Source organism: Mobula hypostoma, chromosome 17 (genome assembly GCF_963921235.1).
Source record: "Mobula hypostoma chromosome 17, sMobHyp1.1, whole genome shotgun sequence".
Classification (NCBI taxonomy): domain Eukaryota; kingdom Metazoa; phylum Chordata; class Chondrichthyes; order Myliobatiformes; family Myliobatidae; genus Mobula; species Mobula hypostoma.
The window spans coordinates 9,385,300-9,405,662 of NC_086113.1; the positions used below are offsets into that span (position 1 = coordinate 9,385,300).

At 40.0% G+C, this 20,363-nt stretch overlaps 1 protein-coding gene and 1 long non-coding RNA gene across 5 annotated transcripts in view; one reads left to right on the plus strand and one right to left on the minus strand.

Moving 5' to 3' along the window:
* Positions 1 to 7,371, plus strand: part of LOC134357829 (uncharacterized) — a 96,770-nt gene extending 89,399 nt beyond the window's left edge. The window contains exons 5-6 of the long non-coding RNA XR_010020735.1: positions 4,390 to 4,491; positions 7,184 to 7,371. This is a non-coding gene — a long non-coding RNA (uncharacterized LOC134357829). The remainder of the gene's footprint in view (positions 1 to 4,389; positions 4,492 to 7,183) is intronic.
* The window catches only part of creb5b (cAMP responsive element binding protein 5b), a 371,769-nt gene that overhangs the window by 81,220 nt on the left and 270,186 nt on the right, over positions 1 to 20,363 (minus strand). The gene's annotated exons all lie outside the window — the stretch shown is intronic.

Below are 20,363 nucleotides of genomic sequence, written 5' to 3' on the forward strand. Positions count from 1 at the left end.
TCAGTATAATCTTGCCATTTACATTTACCTGCACTGCATTTTTTCAGCAGCTTTTACACTTTATTCTGAATTGTTATATTATTTGTTTTATCTATTTCTTTATTTAGCGATACAGCGAGGAACAGGCCTGTCTCGGCCAATGGGCTGCCACCCTCGCGTCCCCCAGCAAGCTACCTATTTACCACAAGCCTAATTCACAGGACAATTTACAATGACCGTTTAACCTACTAACTGTACATCTTTGGAATGTGGGAGGAAACTGGAGCACCTGGAGGAAACCTACACAGTCACGGGAAGAACATACAAATTCCTTACAAATGGCACTGGAATTGAACTCTGAACTCCAGAACACTCCGAGCTGTTAATAGCATCTCACTACTCGATACACTACCATAGCACTCCAAAGGGGAGTTTTGTCAGACCTTACCCTAGCTCAATGCGCTGTGTAATGATTTGACCTGTATGCAAGACACGCTTTTCACTATATCTTGGTATACATGACCATAACAAAAGGTGCAGTACCTCAAAGTGGCTTTATCACATCATGATTGGATTTATACAACTTCACCTTTTGAATTTAGAAAATGAGGGGGGATCTCATTGAAACATACTGAGTATTGAAAAGCCTAGATAGAGCAGATGTGCAGGGATGCTTCCAGGACAAAGGACAAAGGACACAGTCTCAAAATACAGTGATGTGCTTTAGAATAGAGTTAAGGAGGAATTTGTTTTACTAGAGGATGGTGAATCTGTGGAATTCATTGCCACAGTTGGCCATGAAGGCCAAGCCATTGGGTATATTTAAAACAGAGGTTGATGGGTCCGTGATTAGTGAAGGCATCAAAGGCAGAAGGAATGGGGTTGAGAGGGAATATAAATTAGCCATGATGTAAACACGAGATTCTGCAGCTGCTGGAAATGTTGAGCAACACACACAAAATGCTGGAGGAACTCAGCAAGTCAGGCAGCATCTATGAAGGGGAATAGCAGTCAATGTTTTGAGCAGAGCAGAGTCCATGCAGCGGTTACGTGATGTTATTACAACTGTAAAGTCGGGGTTTTACTTCCATTGCTGTCTGTAAGGAACTTGTATGCTCTTCCCGGGACCATGTGAGTTTCCTCCGAGTTCTCCAGTTTCCTCCCACCTTCCAAATACACGTGTTTGGGTCAGTGAATGGTGGCATGCTATGTTGGTGCCAGAAGCCTGGCGATAATTTGCTGATTTGATTTGATGCAAATGAACATGTTTCACAATATTTCAATGAACTTGTGACAAATAAAGCTAATCTTTCATCTTGCTTGAATAGCCTAATTCTACTAGTATAGCCTTCACCTCCGTGCCTGAAACCTGAGACAATTTCGCACTTCATGGTGGAAGATAATCACATTCATACCTGGCATTCCCCAGACAGTAAACATTCTAGGCATTCAGCTAATCTGTTCGAGTAAGCCGTAACACTTGTTATTGCAAGGTCACGCCCCCAATAGGCACCGAGAATTGGCCAAAACCTGAGGCCAGAGGCCACTGATGGCCGTGGTGAGCTTCAGCTTTAGTTTTCTGGATCCACTGGTGTCAGCCTGCTGCCTGTAGGCCTCGTACAACATAACTTTGTCAAACGGACAGGCCATAGCAAGCCTGTCCAAAAACAACTCAGCAAAATCTTCCAACAGCTTGAGATGTCACATGTCTAGGCTCAGACAAGTGTCAAGCTTGTCAAGGACACTGAATCCTTTTGACTGACTCAAAAAAAGTTAACATATTTTGAACAAAATTGTTAAAAATGAAACATTTCAAACATGACTAAAAGAGTTAAAAAGGCAATTAAAAATCAAACAACTGAAGGCATTAAAGCAAAATCAGTTAAATAAAAACAATGTAAAAATGCCTCCTATTGAGGTAATCTCCAGCCATTCTTCTCTATTCATTGAATAAGACCAAAAGGGATAGGAGCAGAATTAGGGCATATGACCTATGGAGTCTGTTCTGCTGTTCCATCATGGCTGATTCATTATCCCTCTCAATCCCATTCTCCTGCCTTCTCCCCATAACCTTTGATACCCTTACTAATGTAGTTCCTATCAAACTCCGCTTTAAATATACTCAACAAACTGGCTGTCTGTGGCAATAAATTCCACAGACTCACCACCCTCTGGCTAAATAAATTTCAGCTTATCTGTGTTCCTAAGGGATGTGCTTCTATCCTGAGGCTGTGCCCCTTGGTCCTAGACTGTCTCACTATTGGAAATACCCTCTGCACATCCATTTTATCTAGCCTTTTCAATATTCGGTAGGTAGTCATGCTGTGGGCCAGGTATTACCTAGTGTATGATATGAAGACAGATTCCCAGTAGAACTGCAGGGAATTCCAACAATAAAACTCTGCTACTGAGTTCCAGTAGCGAAAAAACACTAAAATGTGCAGCCAGCAAGTTCAAGAATACCACATTTGCAAGGAAATCACCAATATGAAACAACAACCTTTCACTGAAGAATATCAATGTTTGTACATGTACTTCCCAACAGGATAGACTCCAATATAACTCTGTCTGGACATATTTTCAGCCTTTATTAATTCTTCAGCACTTATCAATTGTTTAATGGTCTGCAGTCCCAGGTACAGCAATGTCATTATTTGATAAGTTGTCATGAGACCATCACTCATGACCCATTGAACATATTGAAGTTCATCATGCAAGTCTGCAATTTCAAGAACACAAGAGATCCTGCAGATGCTGGAAATCCAGAGTAAGACACAAAAAAAAAATGCTGGAGGAACTCAGCAGGTCAGGCAGCATCAATGGAGAGGAATAAACAGTCAACGTTTCCAGTTAAGACCCTTCATCAAGACTCCTTAGACAAACTTGTCAAGGGCATTGAATCCTGATGAAGGGTCTCAGTCCAAAATGTCGACTGTATATTCTTCTCCATAGATGTTGCTGCTTGACCTGCTGAGTTCCTCCGGCATTTTGTGTGTTTTGCTCTGAAATTTCAAGTTTAACTTAAACTAAGTTAGTTCAGTAAAAGTAAGTGCAAACATGTTATCAGATTTATTTTCATTCCATTGGTTCCTCTGCCAGCTTCGCAAAGCTAAGTGCAAGTACAGTGTGACACCAGTAAAGATGATGATTCTGAGGTTTGCTTAGCAACCAATCCATTACTGGCAAATAAATTACAGAATTGCCCATATCTTGTATATGACTTTTTAAATCATCTTAAATAATTCCTCACTTAATTGTTCAATGATCAACATTACAAAATGGAAATTTAATGCTTCTAATGAAACTATTAATGTGACTAACGTGTATGTCTGTAAATATTAGGCATAAAGGTGAAAATTATCTCAGACTTTTATCAATAGTCACATAATACTGAAATCTATTCATGCATGGCACGATCAAAGTTAGAAAACTGCATCCTCGATTCAAAGACAAATGAACTGGAAATTCTGTGGTCTGGTCATACCTGCAATTTATTAACCCTCTCTCACCTATTGATTTTTTTCCAGTACAGCCTATCTGGTTCCAAGAATATACAGTGAGCTCATCTAAGCTCAGCCTCACTGCCAACTTTAATTAGCAAATGCAAACACCAGACATGTTTCACTTAACGAATATGCTACATAGCTGAATTTTAGAATGATACTCAAGCGACAATCTAATATTTTTGATGTATTTTCTTGTCCTTTAAATAAGGAGAGAGTATAAAAAGATGGGGCTTTGAAACTATGTGTGTCTGCTGTGAAGGATTTTTGTGTAAGGTCATTTTAAGTCCAAAAGGATCTTTTTCAACGTAATTTTATACCCATAAGGATAAGTGGCCCAAATGAACCTCCTGATCCTCATGTTACTGATATTGAATGCTGTACGCCAAAACATGAAAATAAATTCCTACCAGTTAGCTCTGTTTTAAAGTGAACATTAAATAAGGATATCAATAATGATGAAGAAGTAATATTACTTAGGAGATTGCCCCACATGGGAAAAATTGAAATTTGTAGCAAATATCTACATCATTGAACATGGACTCTTTTGACCATTCTATCTTCTGTATTTTCGCTAAGGGTGTCTTTAATGTTGATGGTTTATGCATCTCTCACATAACTAAGGATAAGGTGACTGTTGAGTACAGTAGTCAGATTCATTTAATTATAACATGTACATCGAAACAGAGTGAAATGCGTAGTTTGTGTTAACAATCATCACACCCTATGGATGTGCCAGGGGCAACCCGCACACATTCGATGCCAACGTGGCATACCCACCATGCTTAGAAGAACTACTAATCAAGTACCCAAATATGGAACATTTTTGTTCAAAGTTCAAGGTAAATTTATTGTCAAAGTCCATGTATGTCTCCATATTACTATCCTGAGATTAATTTTCTTTCAGGCATTCACAGAAGAAGCAAGAATTACATTAGAATCAATGAAAACTTCACATAGAGACTGAGAAACAACCACTATGCAAAAGACAAACTGCAAGTACAAAAAAGTAATAAATAGTAAATAAATAAACACAGCTAAGATCCAAGGATCTTGAACAACAATCCTTGCATATCCTGCAGGAATCTGTTTGATCTGTGAACTTTTAAGCACGTACTTAACAAATACAAAGGAACACTGCAGGCTGTGAGTAGATAATATGAATATGTTTGGGGATTTCCAAATAATCTCTTTCATAAGGCTTTGCAGTGTAACATTTACACTGCAAACAGCAGTGTTGTCCTAATGCTGACATTAAAAAGTCAACCAGTTCTGTGATGGAGCAAAACTCGCAAATGAAAGACTGTTTTCAGGCATAGACTTTCGCAGAAACATAGGCAGGGATCACACTGATATGCAAAGCACAAATGTACTATAATAATTTATTTTAGTACCCATTACTTTAAAGGCTGTGACCTTCCACTTTCTGACTTGAAATTGTCAAATTGATAATATCTTGAAGTTACAGTAAATGCATTTTGTTTCACTGAACCACTGTGGCTCCTCCTGCCATACATGTGAAATCTCACGTTCCAGCCATTTTCAGAAAGGCTCTGACGAGCCTTGGGGAGTAAATGTGTTATAAGAAATGGAAATATTCACTAGTCATAGAGTCATAGAACTCTATTTCACACAAACGCGCCCTTCGACCCATCTAGACCATGCCAAAATATTATTCTGCCTAGTTCCATCGACTTGCACCAGGACCGTAGCCCTCCATATCCCTCCCATCCATGTACAGTACTTAGCCAAATTTCTCTTAAATGTTAAAATCAAACTCACATCCATCACTTCTATTGGCTGTTCATTGCACACTCTCACCACACTCTGAGTGCAGAAGCTCCCCACCCCCACCATGTTCCCCTTAAACATCTCAACTTGCATCCTTAACAACTCCTCCGTGTTGACAATCAACACCAGCGCACTCAACAACGCATGATTAGCCCACTGCTTTAATCTCTCTACAGCCATGATGTGTGGCTCGGCACATCTCAAACACAATCAATAAATTTGCTGTAAGCACAACTATTATTGCCAGAATTTCAGGTGGTGATGAGGCAGTGTACAGGAATGAAATAGATGAGCTGGTTGAGTGGTGTTCATACAACAAGCTTGCACTCAGCATCAGTAAGACCAAGGAATTGATTGTGGACTTCAGGAGGGGAAGTTGGGGGGAACACACACTAGTCGTCATTGAGGGATCAGAAGAGGAAAGAGTGAGCAGTTTGAAGTTCCTGACTATCAACATCTCTGAAGATCTATCCTGGGCCCAACATATTGATGCAATTAGAAAGAAGGCACAGCAGAGGCCATACTTCATCAGGAGTTTGAGGAGATTTGGTATGTCACCAAAGACTCTAGCAAATTTTCAAAGTTGTACCATGGAGACCATTCTAACTGGTCTTGTATGGAGGGGCCACTGTACAACATCAGAAAAACCTGCAGAAAGTTGTAAACCCTCTGCTAGGTCCATGATGGGCACTAAACTCCCCAGCACTGAGGACATCTTCAAAACGTGGTGCCTCATCATTGAGGACCCCCATCACCCAGGACATGCCCTCTTCTCATTGCTACCATCAAGGAGAGGTACAGGAGTATGAAGATACACACTCAGTGTTTTGGGAACAGCTTCTTCCCCTCTGTCATCAGATTTCTGAATGGACAATGAACCCACGAACACTACCTCACTATTTTCCCCCTCTCTTTTAGAATGACTTATTTAATTTAATTTATAAGCTACAGATTACAATAAGAAATGTGTGTAGACTTTTTTTTTATCGTGCATTGCATTGTACTGCCGCCGCAAAACAGCAAACTCCATGTCATATGCCAGTGACATTAAACCCGATTCAGATTCCATGACTGCAGTGGAAAAAGCCTGCTTGCGTTTACCCTACCCACACCCCTCAGAAGTACAACAGATTTCAATCTCTATCATGTGATCATCCTTTCATTATGGTTTTATTTAATAAAGAAGAAAGACTGCCATACCCAAATGGGACAATTTTTTCCCAAACATCACTCATGTTAGTTTTATAAAACTAATACACAGCTTAATATTGAGGCTATACTAGCTGAATAACACTTACAGTGGGTGTCAGTGGTGAGACTGTCTTGTACTGTTAAAGAAACACTAGTTAGTTGTATTAATAAGTCCCTGCCTGCACTGTGTAGACTCAGCTGTGTGTAGTTACCTCACCTTCTTTCTCCAATGACCTCACTCTCTGACAATGCTTCTTTTCAGACAGATGTTGTGGAAAATCTTGCTTACAAAAGCTTCATTTTTTGCCAGCTTAATGGGCAAGTGCTACCATTCTGATTCAGAAAAATGAATTAAAATAAACTGCTTTCTAAGTACATTTGTAAAAATTTCTGTGCCCTGCTATTTACAAGATGTTAAACACATAAAGGCCTTGTTCATCTTTTAAATAACAAAATACTTAAATTCTTATCCAAACAAAGATACAGGAAGTCTTTAAATATTAGATCAAAAATGTTAGATATGATCAGTTTTGGTAGGATTAGACATAATATTTGTTCTAATTCTATTGCTATGAACTATTTTTACATAAATTTGTAAATGATTTTCTCTAAATAGTTTAAATTTTAGCAATGCATGAGTAATGCTTGATACATTAATGCATGATACATTACTTGGAAAACCACACTACAAAATTCAAATATCCATTTTGCCTCAACAGGGCAGCATCCATCATTACAGACCCCCATCACCCAGAACATGCCCTCTTCTCATTGCTATCATCAAGAAAGAGGTACAGAAGCATGAAGACACACACTCAACAATTCAGGAATGGCTTCTTCCCCTCTGCCATCTGATTTCTGAACGGATATTGAACCCATGAACACTACCTCACAACTTACTTTTTAAATTTTTTGCACTGCTTTTTAATTTAACTATTTAATATATACATATACTTACTGTAATTCACAGTTTTTTCCCTCTTTTATTATGTATTGCATTGTACTGCTGCCACATAACAACAAATTTCATGACATATGCGGGTGATATTAAACCTGATTCTGATTTACAATGGAAAAGCAAATTTGCCTCACTAAATGCTTGGTGTTTTCTTCCTTGTGATTCATGATTGATATTACAAGAGTTTATTGAATAAAAAATTGAAGCAAAAAAGATCTTTCATACGACACACCCCCATCATATGCTCAGGAAGCAAAATTACTTTAGCCGTCAACACAATAAACCTTTTAGGTGGCATATTAAGAATAAACCAGTTCAGTTCATGCCTGATGAAAACAAGAGAACATAAAGCACACCATAAAATATAGGACCGAAGCCTGGAAGGTTTGTAGCTGGCACCTAGAAGAGGTGAGATGGCACGTGGTGTAATGGTTAGCACAACACCTTACAGTGCAGGCAACCCGAGTTCAACTCCCGCTGCTGCCTGTAAGGAGTTTGTACGTTCTCCCTGTGACTGCATAGTTTCCTCCGGGTGCTCTGGTTTCCTCCCACAGTCCAAAGACGTACTGGTTGGTAGGTTAATTGGTCATTGTAAATTGCCCTGTGATTAGGCTAGGATTAAATCAGGGGGTTGCTGGGCAGTGTGACTCGAAGGGTTGGAAGGGCCTGTTCCATGTGGTATCTCAATAATAAATAATTGAGACACTTCCCATGACTCCCAAGAAAAAGTGAATGATTTAGTTAGAGTTCTACTAATTGGCACATGGATGAAAGAATAGTAAAGGGCTAGGTGGAAGGGAAGGGTTAGATTAAATAGCAATCTCACCTCTTATGAAGCATTAACCAAAAATCCATCTTGGGGAAAATGCGAGATAGAAAATACTATTAAGAAAGGGAATATACCAGAATCTGTTGAGTAATCCTAAAGATAACAGTGTATTGTCAGAAAGTCATGGCTTCAAACTCCATATGAGAAATTTGAGTATCTAGTAAAGACTGGCATATCAGAACTGCCTTGTATTTCAGATGAGCGGTTGAAGTGAGCATCCATCTCTCAGATGCACAGAACTACTTCCGCTTTGCATATTTACAAAGGATATATTTCTCAGCACAATTTCTATATTTACACTCCATTCAAATCTCCCCTTTCACATATGATGGTTCTATCTCTCTTAAAGTACATTTATACCCTTCATTTCAATCTCTGCTAGTAGCAGTGAGTTCCATGTCTTCACCAGTATTTAGGTAAAGAAGTTTCTTCTGAATTTGCCAGTGGAGTATTCCTCGCTGACTATATGATAAACGTGTCTTATCCCAACAAGTCAAAGTACATTTATTATCAAAGTACGTATACGTTATACAACCTTGAGATTTGTCTCTTAACAGTCAGCCATGAAGCAAAGTCACCCAAAAACAAAACATATATATATATCTAACGCCCAATGTGCGGAGAATAAAAACCGCATCATGCCCATAAAAAAACATACAAAAGACTGTCGAACACCCAATGTGCAATGAAAAAAAATATTAACCTCAAGTAAAAGCATTTCTGAACTGAACTCCACTAAGAGAGTTCCATAGTTCACTGCAGAGCCAAGTAAAAGTTGTGGAGCAGAGATCTGAACCTCACCTCAGGCCCCAACATCCTGACCTGGTGAATTAACTCTCCAATCTGGCCTGGTGCTTAACTCTCCATTGAGAAATGGAAAGGTGGAAACATTCCCATTTTTAAAGACATCCATTATCTCATTCCAGCCTCTTCCTCAATGTCAACAAGACAAGGGAGTTGATTACTGACTTCAGAAGCACTGGCACCACTCACACCCCTCTTTACATCAGTGGCACAGCAGTGGAAACAGCGAGCAGTTTCAGACTCCTGGGAGTGCACATCTCACACAACCTGTCATTGTCCCAGAACACACCCTACACAGTCAGGAAAGCTCACCAACACCTCTACTTCCTGAGGAGGCTGAAGAGAGCTGGACTAAGCACATCAATATTCATGTCCTTCTACAGATGTGCAGTATTGAGCATTCTACAGAGACCTCACTGTGCTGGACAGGACGGCTCTATAACACGCAGCCAAAACTGCCCAACAAATCACCAGCATATCTGCCCTCAAGGACATATATATAGAAAGATGCCAGGAAAAAGCCAGTAACTAAAGATCCCACCCACCCTTGCTCATGGATTCCCATTAGGGAGGAGGCTACATAGCATCCACGCCAGGACCTCCAGACTTAAAAACAGTTACTTTTCCCAAGCAATAAGGCTGATCAACACCTCCACCCACTAACTCACCCCACCGTGACTACTTTATTATTTCCTGTCAGAGCCACCTTATGTACAGACACTACTGTCCCTATGGATGTACAATCAAGGTATGTAAGTTATCTTAGGTACTTATATTATTTGTGCTTTTTTATTATTATGTTCTTTATCTTATTGTGTTGCATTGGATCCAGATTAACAATTATTTTGTCCTCTTTTACACTCATGTATGGGAAATGATATTAAATCTTGAATCTTGAAATCCCTTCCTTCTTTTCTGATATTTTATTTATGACCCTGTACAAATGACACCTTTAAACACATTAACTGCTGGCAGAACTCAGCAAGTCCAGGCAGCATTAATGGAGAGAAATAAACAAGTGACTGTTCATTCCTCTCCAAAGATGCTGCCTGGCTTGCTGAGTTCTTCCTGTATTTTGTGTGTTGCTCAAGATTTTCAACATCTGCAGAAACTCTTATGTTTAAGATATCTCCCTTATTTATATACCATTTTCGTAAATCTTCAATGCACCTTCTCTAGTGCTTCTAAATCCCTTTTAATATGACAGCCAGAACTGAGTGCTGTACTTAGAAGACCCACTCATGACAAGAGTCTTGTAGAACTACATACACTGTAGCACAATTTTCTGAAATGCAAAGCTGCGTAATCTTCACCTGAATCAAAAAATGTGAGTTTACGAAAAGAATTTGTGCCTATTTATTTACTGTTAGTCACATAAATTCTGTAAGAGCAAATTTTTGGGTTATATATTATGAATTCCATAAAGGCAAATTTCTATAACCTGAACAGCCATAATGCAGGGGTTGTTTTACCAAAGATTAATACGGGTTTAGTATAACTTACAGACATTTCAATTCTTTCCTTCTAGAAATAAACCTTCATGCTTGGATTATTTCTTTTTATAATCCATTAATCTATGATGTAACTTTTAGCTAATGGTGTCTCTTCACTCCCTTTCTCTGCCTAAACTAGACAAACAATCTTCAAGTAACACGTAAACTCATGCTGTCCTACCTGGTATGTTAAACTTCATTTATCAATTATTTTCCATTTTACAAGTTTGTTAATGTCCATCTGTAATTTATTGTAGAATTGCTGTGTATTGAGTGTTCCTCCTAATTTGGCATCATCCACAATCACAGAAATTTTGTTTTTGACTTCAGACACTAAATCACTAGATCATTCACAACTTATTTATTTATTTAGACATAGAGCGTGGAACAGCCCCTTCCAGCCCCACGAGCCGCACTACCGGGCAACCCACCTATTTAACACCAGGCTAATCACAGGACAACTTACAATGACCAATTAACCTACTAACCGAAAAGTCTTTGGACTGTGGGAGGAAACCGGAGCACCCAGAGGAAACCTGCAGACACACAGGGAGAAGGTACAAACTTTCTTACAGAGGATGCTGGGATTGAACTCCAATCTCCAAACCCCCAAGCCACAATAGCGCTGCTCTAACCACCATGCTACCGTGGCTCCCCAACTTTATTCATTGCCAAGGCTACCCTTTATTCCCTTTCCTCAAATACAGCCAGTAGCTTCAGTAGCTCACACATTCCACATGCTCTGATGTTTGTTAATCTACTTTACAGAACTATTTGGAAATCTAAGCAACACACACACACACCTACCTACCTGGAGGCAGCATCTATTGAAAAGTGTACAGTCGATGTTTCAGGCCGAGACCCTTCATCAGGACATTGTGTGTTTTGCTTGAATTTCTAGCATCTGCAGATTTTCTCTTGTTTGTATTTGGAAATTGGTTTGTTACATCCAATGCATTATTTAAAACTGTTATCTCCAGATATTTTTCAGTGAGTTTGTTCCAGTAAGACCATCGATTTTAACCATGATAACTATTTATGATTATACTTTTTATTTTTACATATTCTGCAACTCTCACCTTTTGTAACAATTCAAGAAATTTTCCTACCACTGATGTTTAGCTAACTGCGCCAGAATTCTCTGGAAATCTTCTACTCCCCTTCTTAAATACAGGTATTTCTTTGGCCAGCAACTTTTCATAATAACTATCATAAATGTGAAGTATTGCTTCTGCAATTTTGTCCTTGGTTTCTTATAAAAATGTGTAGATTCCTCTCACTTTCCAAACACATACAGTTAGAGTTAGTGATTTGTGGGCATACTATGTTGGCACCGGAATTGTGGTGACACTTGTGGGCTGCCCAGCACAGTCCTTCCTGGTTTTATTTGATGCAAACGACACATCTCACAGTATGTTTTGATATATGGGTGACAGATAAATCTCTTTAAATCCCAAACTGAGTTTATCCATTGTGTTTGATTAATTTATTTAATCTCTTTCCTCTACAGTACTGCGCAAAAGTCTTTGTCACATGCAAATAGCTAAGACTTTGGCACAGTATTGTATTTATCAACTTAGAGTTTAGAGCAAGTTTTCAAATCTTGTGGGGGCAAAGGATGTTGGGAACGGTGAGGGTGGATGCCACGGGAGGGGTATGCAACGGCTGGCAGAGAAGGAGTGCCAGAGGCTTGTGTGGGTGCAGACAATGTCATTTGATACCAAACAATTGGTTTATTAATCATCATAGAATGTCACTCTGGTACTTTGCACTTCCTCCCCTCTCCCTTCTCCTTTTCCCAACCATGATTCCCCTCTCCCTGCTCCCTTCCCACTCTCAGTCCACAATAAAAATCAGAATCCGGTCTATCATCTCTCACATATATCATGAAATATCTTTCTTTTTCGCAGAGGTACAGTGCAATACATAAAATTACAACAGAACTGTGCAAAAGTATTAGGCATCTTAGCTACATATATGTGCCTAAGGCTTGCACAGTCGTGTATTTTAAATGCACTCTTTTAGTTCATCTATTGTTCTATCTTCCTGGTAAATATAATAGAGTATTAAATATTTTTGCCTTCTCCTTTTGTTGATGTAAGGATGTTTACCTTATAGCCTAGAAAATATTCTTCTTCCAACATGAAAAATAAATAAGCTGGACAATTAATGAGTCTGGTGTGTGTAAATTAACTATACTGGAATTTGCCATATTATGGGCTGCATGGTAGCATATTCATTAGTGTAATACTTTACAGTTCCAGCGATCACAATCGGTTTAATTCTCGAAGTTGTCTGTAAGAAGTTTGTATATTCTCCCCATAACCACTGGGGTTTCCTCCAGGTGATCCAGTTTCTTCCCATAATCTAGAGACGTACAGTTAGAGTTAGTGAGTTGGGGCATGCATTGGAAGTGTGACGACACTTGCGGGCTACCTCCAGCACAACCCTTGGACTGTGTCAGTCTTTGATGCAAAACGACACATTTCACTTTATGCTTTGATGTTTCGAGGTACATGTGATAAGTAAAGCTAATCTTTATCTTTAAAATTAAAATAGGATAGTGGAGAGGGCAGTTTGCTCAGGAGAGCACGCGCAAAGTCGCCAGTTACCGGCGCCATCTTTAGCGAGTACCAATTTCTTTCTTTCTTAAATTCATGAACGTGTTGAGAGCCAAGCAACAGCGGGATTTTGAAATCTTGTGTGGATAATAACAGAGTTCACGTCAGCAGGGGCTTGATTAAGAATCTATCCTAACCATGACTGAAATGTTTCTATGGATTCGCATCCACTGGAAGCAGGACTCATGAACTCATCCTGCGTGTGCGTGGGGTAGACACAAAGCAGGCTCCCCGAGGTGAAATCATCCTACTTTGCAGATTGACAATACGCTGTTCCACCCCTCCTCTTCATCCAAGTAACTGTCAACAACAGTTTACGAAGCACAAATCAAGTCTCTGCTTCCCTGTAATTCTAAAGAATTACTGTTATGAATTAAATTTCTTTTTGAAAAAAAATATTGGGTGTAACAACTTGTGATCTCTGCAACCAATTCTCTGTCACAGAGCAATCTGCCAGACCAATCTTGAAAGCAGTGTACTAATATTAGGTATTGTTACAATGTATCATTAAGTATGCACCAAAGTCTTAACTACCTCATGAACAATTTAGCTGTGTGCTGCAAGGAGAGCATTTACGGCAGCTGATTCTCCCTCTGGGTTCAAGTAATCAATTACCCGTCTTGAGATCTAACAGAGTACACAGACAACCTTATTACACCCTTGGGTTGAGATTTGAAAGGTCACCAGCTAAAATGTAGTTACATGAAATAGAGCAATTTAGACTATTGCCTGAAACTAATTTTCAGAGGGCAGTATTTTCAGTGGTGATACCAAGGTCTAGAGAAAAACAAAAGCCTGTTTGTCTATAACATTAGACGCTTGAATCAACCAGTAATTTTTCCGAACCCTCTACTATTTTATGTCTTACTCCAATTGCCTTTCCATGGTCTAAGCTTAAATGTTTAAAAAAATATTTTTACTTTGTGGAAAGACAAACAGTAAAGGGAATATTTACTTGCCTTGTGGGTGCCTGCTCTTTACTCTGCGCAATAATTTTTCATAATGTTTTATTTAAAAAAGAAAATACAATGAATAGAAACCATTTTCTGCAACAACATTCTTTACAGCACATGGCCTTGCTTGGTAATTAAACTTTATCTTAATAATTATGATCATTAAGATGACCATAAGGTGCTGCTCTCCAGTGTTCGCTCCCTGGAAGACAAGCTGATTTGCCTTCGTCTGCCACTGACACAGTGTGAGATGACAACTGCTGCATACTTGTTCTTGCAGAAACATGGCTCCAGGACAACATTCCATGCACCATCAATCTTCAGGCCATGTCACTCAGGGACTTGTGCCAATATTATTTTTGTGACTGTATGTGCTATTGTTACTATATGTGCTGTGCAGGACTGTGTGTATGCACTGTGCTTTGCACCTTGGCCCTGAAGGAACATTGTTTCATTTAGCTGTAAAGATGTGTATGGTTGAATAACAATTAAACAAGAAATTGATAATCCTAAACGTAGACATCACACATTTCCCTTTTGGACCTTAAGTGTCTATCACTACTCCAAATTATTAAAAACTCATGTAATCATCAGCCAACTTAGTCCAAGTCATTAAAATAACTGGTAACAGTAGGTTACAAGAGGAGTGAACTTGTCAATGAATTCTAGGTTCAAGGTTGTTTAATGTTGTTTCCAGTACACAAGTATAAAGGAGAATGAAATAATAGTTATTCCAGATCCGATGCAGCAGCAAAAAACACAATAAGATAAAGAACATAATAAAAAAACACAATACTGTAAATCTAAATATATAAATTTTTAAAAAATTCCTCCCCCTCCTCTTTTTTTATTCCTCACTCTGGCCTCTTATCTCCTCTCGCCTGCCTATCCACATATCCTGCCTAAGGTGGACGTGGAGAGGATGTTTCCTACAGTGGAGGTATCCAGAGCCAGAGGGGACAGCCTCAAAATTAAGAGGTAACCTTTTAGAACAGAGGTAAGGAGGATTTTTTTTTTAGCCAGAGAGTGGTATGCTCTGCCACAGGCTGCGGTGGAGGCCAAATCTGTGGGTATACTTAAAGCAGAAGTTGATAGTTTCCTGATCAGTCAGGGCATCAAAGGAAATGGCGAGAAGGCAGGTGTATGAGGTTGAGTGGGATTCAGGATGAGCCATGACAAAACAGAGGAGCAGACTCGATAGGCTGAATGGCCTAATTCTGCTCCTATGTCTTATGACCTCCTCCTTCTCTTTCTCCTATGGTCCATTCTCCTCTCCTATCAGATTCCTTCCTCTCCAGCCTATCTGGCTTCACCTATCACATTCTGCCTAATGCCCCCCCACCACCCACATTTTTATTCTAGCATCTTCCCCCTTCCTTTCCAGTCCTGAAGAAGGGTCTCAGCCCAAAATGTAAACTGTTTATTCATTTCCACAGATAATGCTGGACCTGCTCAGTTCCTCTAGCATTTTGTGTGTATTGCTTAAGATAGCTTATATATATATAGAATGATTACATGTGCATAAAGTGTCCCTGTAAGTGTCTGTACATGAGGTGACTCAGACAGGAAATGATAAAGTAATCAAAATTTTACCAAAAAAGGTGTAGAGAACCAGAAATTCAAAATGGCCATAACCTTAAAGGAAGAACATACAGCTTTTTGGATAAAGCAAACTAAGAATTCTGGGACAAATATGAAAAAAATATTGCGTGTATTTCTCCAGTGCCAGCAATGTGTTGGTGCCGGGTCTGCTGTTTGGAATTTGTAATTTTATGGAATAACAAAATTCTGTTAATTTGATATGCCTGGGGACACCAATACCCAGGAACCAAAAAGTCAACAGGATGTACAGCCCAGTCCATCACAGGCCAAGCTTACCCCACTGCTGATCACATTTACAATGCACGCTGCCACAGGAAAGCAGCTTCCATCATCAAGGACCACGCTGTCTCAGCTCACTACTACCTTTGGGCAGGAGGTACAGGAGCCTTGGGTTCCTCACCACCAATAATTACTGTAGGAGCCATGTATTATTTTCTGGCTGACTGTAATGTATTTTGTGTTGTGTTTAATATGTGCTATGATAATTTGTCATGTGGGTTGGGGCATGGTAGAAGCAAATTAATATAGTCACATATTCACCTTTAGTGCCGTTATTTTTAGTTTAGAGACAGATTCAGTTGAGGACATGGATATTTTTTGTTGACCACTTACTTGCTCTCATTTTGCTATATCGCTAATTTGGTTACATTAACTTCGCTTATTTCAGTTTCTCTATGCTCGTTTCATTAGTTTTTTTTTATTGCTATAAGATCATTCATCTCTGCTGGTTTCGTAATAAAGGACCAAACACACTTTCTTTGACTCAGAACCCAGTTATTTGGAAGTGAGAGTACTTCTGTCACCTCCCGTACTCAGTCTGTTTTCAAACAGCCGCCACAGTGATTACCGTTCAACCGGCAGGCTTCTGAATCAGCGCGGATAACTTCACTCATCAGACCTCTGAACGGATTCCACAACCTACACTTTCAAGGACTCCACAACTAATATTCTCAGTGTTATTTATTTATTTTATTTGCACAATTTGTCTTCTTTTGCACATCAATTGTTTGTCAGTCTTGGTTGCTTGTATGTATAGTTTTTCATAAATTCAGTTGTATTTCTTTATGTTCCTGAAAGAAAATTAGTCTCAAGGTAGTACAAGGTGACATATACTCATTTTGATGATAAATTTACTTTGACTTTGAATCATTGGATGTTATTTCTTTTTAATAAGTCAGTACACCTTTAGTTCACTTTTTTTTTAAGTTCGACTGTCGAATAATAAATCCTTGTGCAAGTCTAGCAAGTTTAAGGGGAATATAGGGAACGAAGGCCCTGATAAGTTTCAAGGGCCAATGGGAAATAGAAATAGATGACTTCAAAGAAGCACAAGAGCATGATAAAGGATGAGCATGAACTGCGGCCAAAGGACATGAAAGCGATTATGGGAGCCAGAGATCAGGCCTGTTAAAGTGGGCATCAGGACAAGCAATGGCTCAGCCAGATATCAAAACATCGAGACTTCCAAATTATTAGATAGCAGATTAATTACTGGAGTTTTGCTGTAGTAGGCATACATTTGTCGTTTCAATACCGACAGAAAACACCAGGCCTCAAGTTCCAAAAGAATTCTTCCAATCTTCTCCCTTCAGCTCAAGACAAGATTGCAGAAAACCTGAATCATATTATCTTACTGGCTGCAAATTGCATTGAATTGAATTGACTTTATTTTTTACATCCTTCACATACATGAGTAAAAATCTTTACATTACGTCTCCATCTAAATGCGCCATGTGCAATCATAGCAATTTATAATAAATAGAACAGTCAATGTAATATAGAGTACACTCAGCTCAGCATGAGTTCATCAGTCTGATGGCCTGGTGGAAGAAGCTGTCCCGGAGCCTGTTGGTCCTGGCTTTTATGCTGCGGTACCATTTCCCGGATGGTAGCAGCTGGAATAGATTGTGGTTGGGGTGACTCGGATCCCCAATGATCCTATGGGCCCTTTTTACACACCTGTCCTTGTAGATGTCCTGAATCATGGGAAGTTCACAACTGCAGTTGCACTGGGCTATCCACAGCACTCTCTGCAGAGTCCTGTGATTAAGGGAGGTACATACCAGCCCTATCCGGATGCTCTCAATTGTGCCCCTGTAGAAAGTTCTTAGGATTCGGGAGCCCATACCGAACTTCCTCAACTATCTGAAGTGAAAGAGGTGCCGTTATGCCTTTTTCACCACACAGCTGGTGTGCACAGACCACGTGAGATCCTCGGTGATGTGGGTGCAGAGGAACTTGAAGCTGTTTACCCTCTCAACCCCAGATCCATTGATGTCAATAGGGATTAGCCCATCTCCATTCCTCCTGTAATCCATAACCAGCTCCTTTTTTTTTGCGACATTGAAGGAGAGGTTGTTTTCTTGACACCACTGTGTCAGAGAGATGACTTCTTCCCTGTAGGCCACCTTGTTACTGTTTGAGATAAGGTCAATCAATGTAGTGTCATCGGCAAATTTAAGTAGCAGATTGGAGCTGTGGGTGGTGATACAGTCATGGATATACAGGGGGTAAAAGAGAGGATAGTACGCAGCCCTGAGGGGCTCCTGTATTGAGAGTCAGAGGGTTGGAGATGAGGGAGTCCACTCTTACCACCTGCTGGCGATCTGACAGGAAGCTCAGGATCCAGCTGCACAAGGCAGGGTCAAGGCCGAGGTCTCTGAGCTTCTTGTCGAGCCTGGATGGAATTATGGTGATGAATGCTGAACAAAATGATAGTTTACCAGACATTTATGGACACACACAATTTATTCTTATTCAATATATGGACTCCATTCCTTTCATAGTATAATCACAGAGTAATACAGAACAGAACAGGCCTTTGGCCCCAAACATTCCCTGCCAACCTCAACACCTTCCCTGCTTGTCTCAGTTGCCTGCATTTGGCCCATAACCTTCCAAACCCTCTCTCTCAGTGTACCTATTGAAGTGTCTCTTAAATGTTGCAAATGTACCTGGCTTGACCACATCTTCTGATAGCTCATTCCACTCTCCCACCAAACTTAACTCTCTGGTCTGAGCTCTGCTTAATATTTTACTCTCTGATGGGGACAAGCTAGAAGGGATGTCACCCAAGCCCAGATCTGTTGACATGGAAGATATAGAATATAGAACTGTACATCACAATACAGGCCCTTTGGCCCACATTATCATGTCGACCTTTTAAACCACTCTAATATCAGTGTAACCCTTCCATCCCACATTGCCCTCCATTTTTTTCTTTCATCCATCTTTCTATTTAAGAGTCTCTTAAATGTTTCCTAATGTATCTTCCTTTACCACCACCCCTGGCAGGGCATTCCACGCACTCACCACTCTCTGTGTTTAAACAAACCTACCACTGGTATCCCCTATATGACACATCCCCTGTACGTCACAGTTATTTGGCACTGTACTGATGACTTTGATAGGAGTCATTTCAATATTGATACATGAGTCAGAGGTTTCAGCAAGTTCATGGGCTTTGGAAGAGGAAAGGGAATTTTAAAATGAGACAATTTCTTGAAAGAACGGAGTTAAGGGTTTAAGAGAGGGGTTGAAGAGAGAATATCCAAGTACAGCAACTAGCAAGGGAAAATTAGAGTCATAGAAAATTACAGCATGGAAACAGGCCCTTTGTCCCATCTAGTCCATGCTGAACCATTTAAACTGCCTGGTCTCATTGACCTGCACATGGACCATAGCCCTCCATACCCCTTCTCTCCACGTACCTATCCGAACTTCTCTGAAATGTTGAAATCGAGCTCGTGTGCACCATGTGCAATGGCAACTCGTTCCACACTCTCACCACCCTCTGTGAAGAAGTTTCCCCTCATATTCCCCTTAAATATTTCATCCTTCACCCATAATCCATGACCTTTAGCTGTAGTCCCACCCAACCTCAATGGAAAAAGCCTGCTTGCATTTACCCTAACTATACCTCTCATAATTTTGTACACCTCCATCAAATCACCCATCAATCTTCTATAAATAAATAAATAAAGGCATCTGTTAGTCTTGCGAGACCATGGATCTGCGCCTGGAAAGTCTTCACTCTCCAGGGCGCAGGCCTGGGCAAGGTTGTATGGAAGACCAGCAGTTACCCATGCTGTAAGTCTCCCCTCTCCACGACACTGATGTTGTCCAAGGGAAGGGCATTAGGACCCATACAGCTTGGCACCAGTGTCGTCGCAGAGCAATGTGTGATTAAGTGCCTTGCTCAAGGACACAACACGTTCCCTCGGCTGGGGCTCGAACTCACGACCTTCAGGTCGCTAATTCAATGCCTTAACCACTTGGCCACGTGCCCACATCTACGTTAAAATTATTAACAGTATCATTTAGTGGAATAAAAGATGAGAATGGCTGGTCTGCAATTTATTGGAAGAGGTTGGAGGAATCAGGAATGAGAATTTCCTCAACAAAATGCAATGTGTTAATTCAGTTTTTTGGCTACATGTCCCACTTAAGAAATGATGCACTGATATTTAAATTTTTGGTTTTGAGTAAATAACTTTGGACCAGGCCTCTTCTCAGTCAGGTGTTCTATTACAATTCTGACAGATACTTAAGATCCTCCAGACCAGGGAGTTCCTTACCTAGGGTCCATGGACCCCTTGGTTAATGGTAAGGGTCCAAGGCATAAAAAAGGTTGGGAACC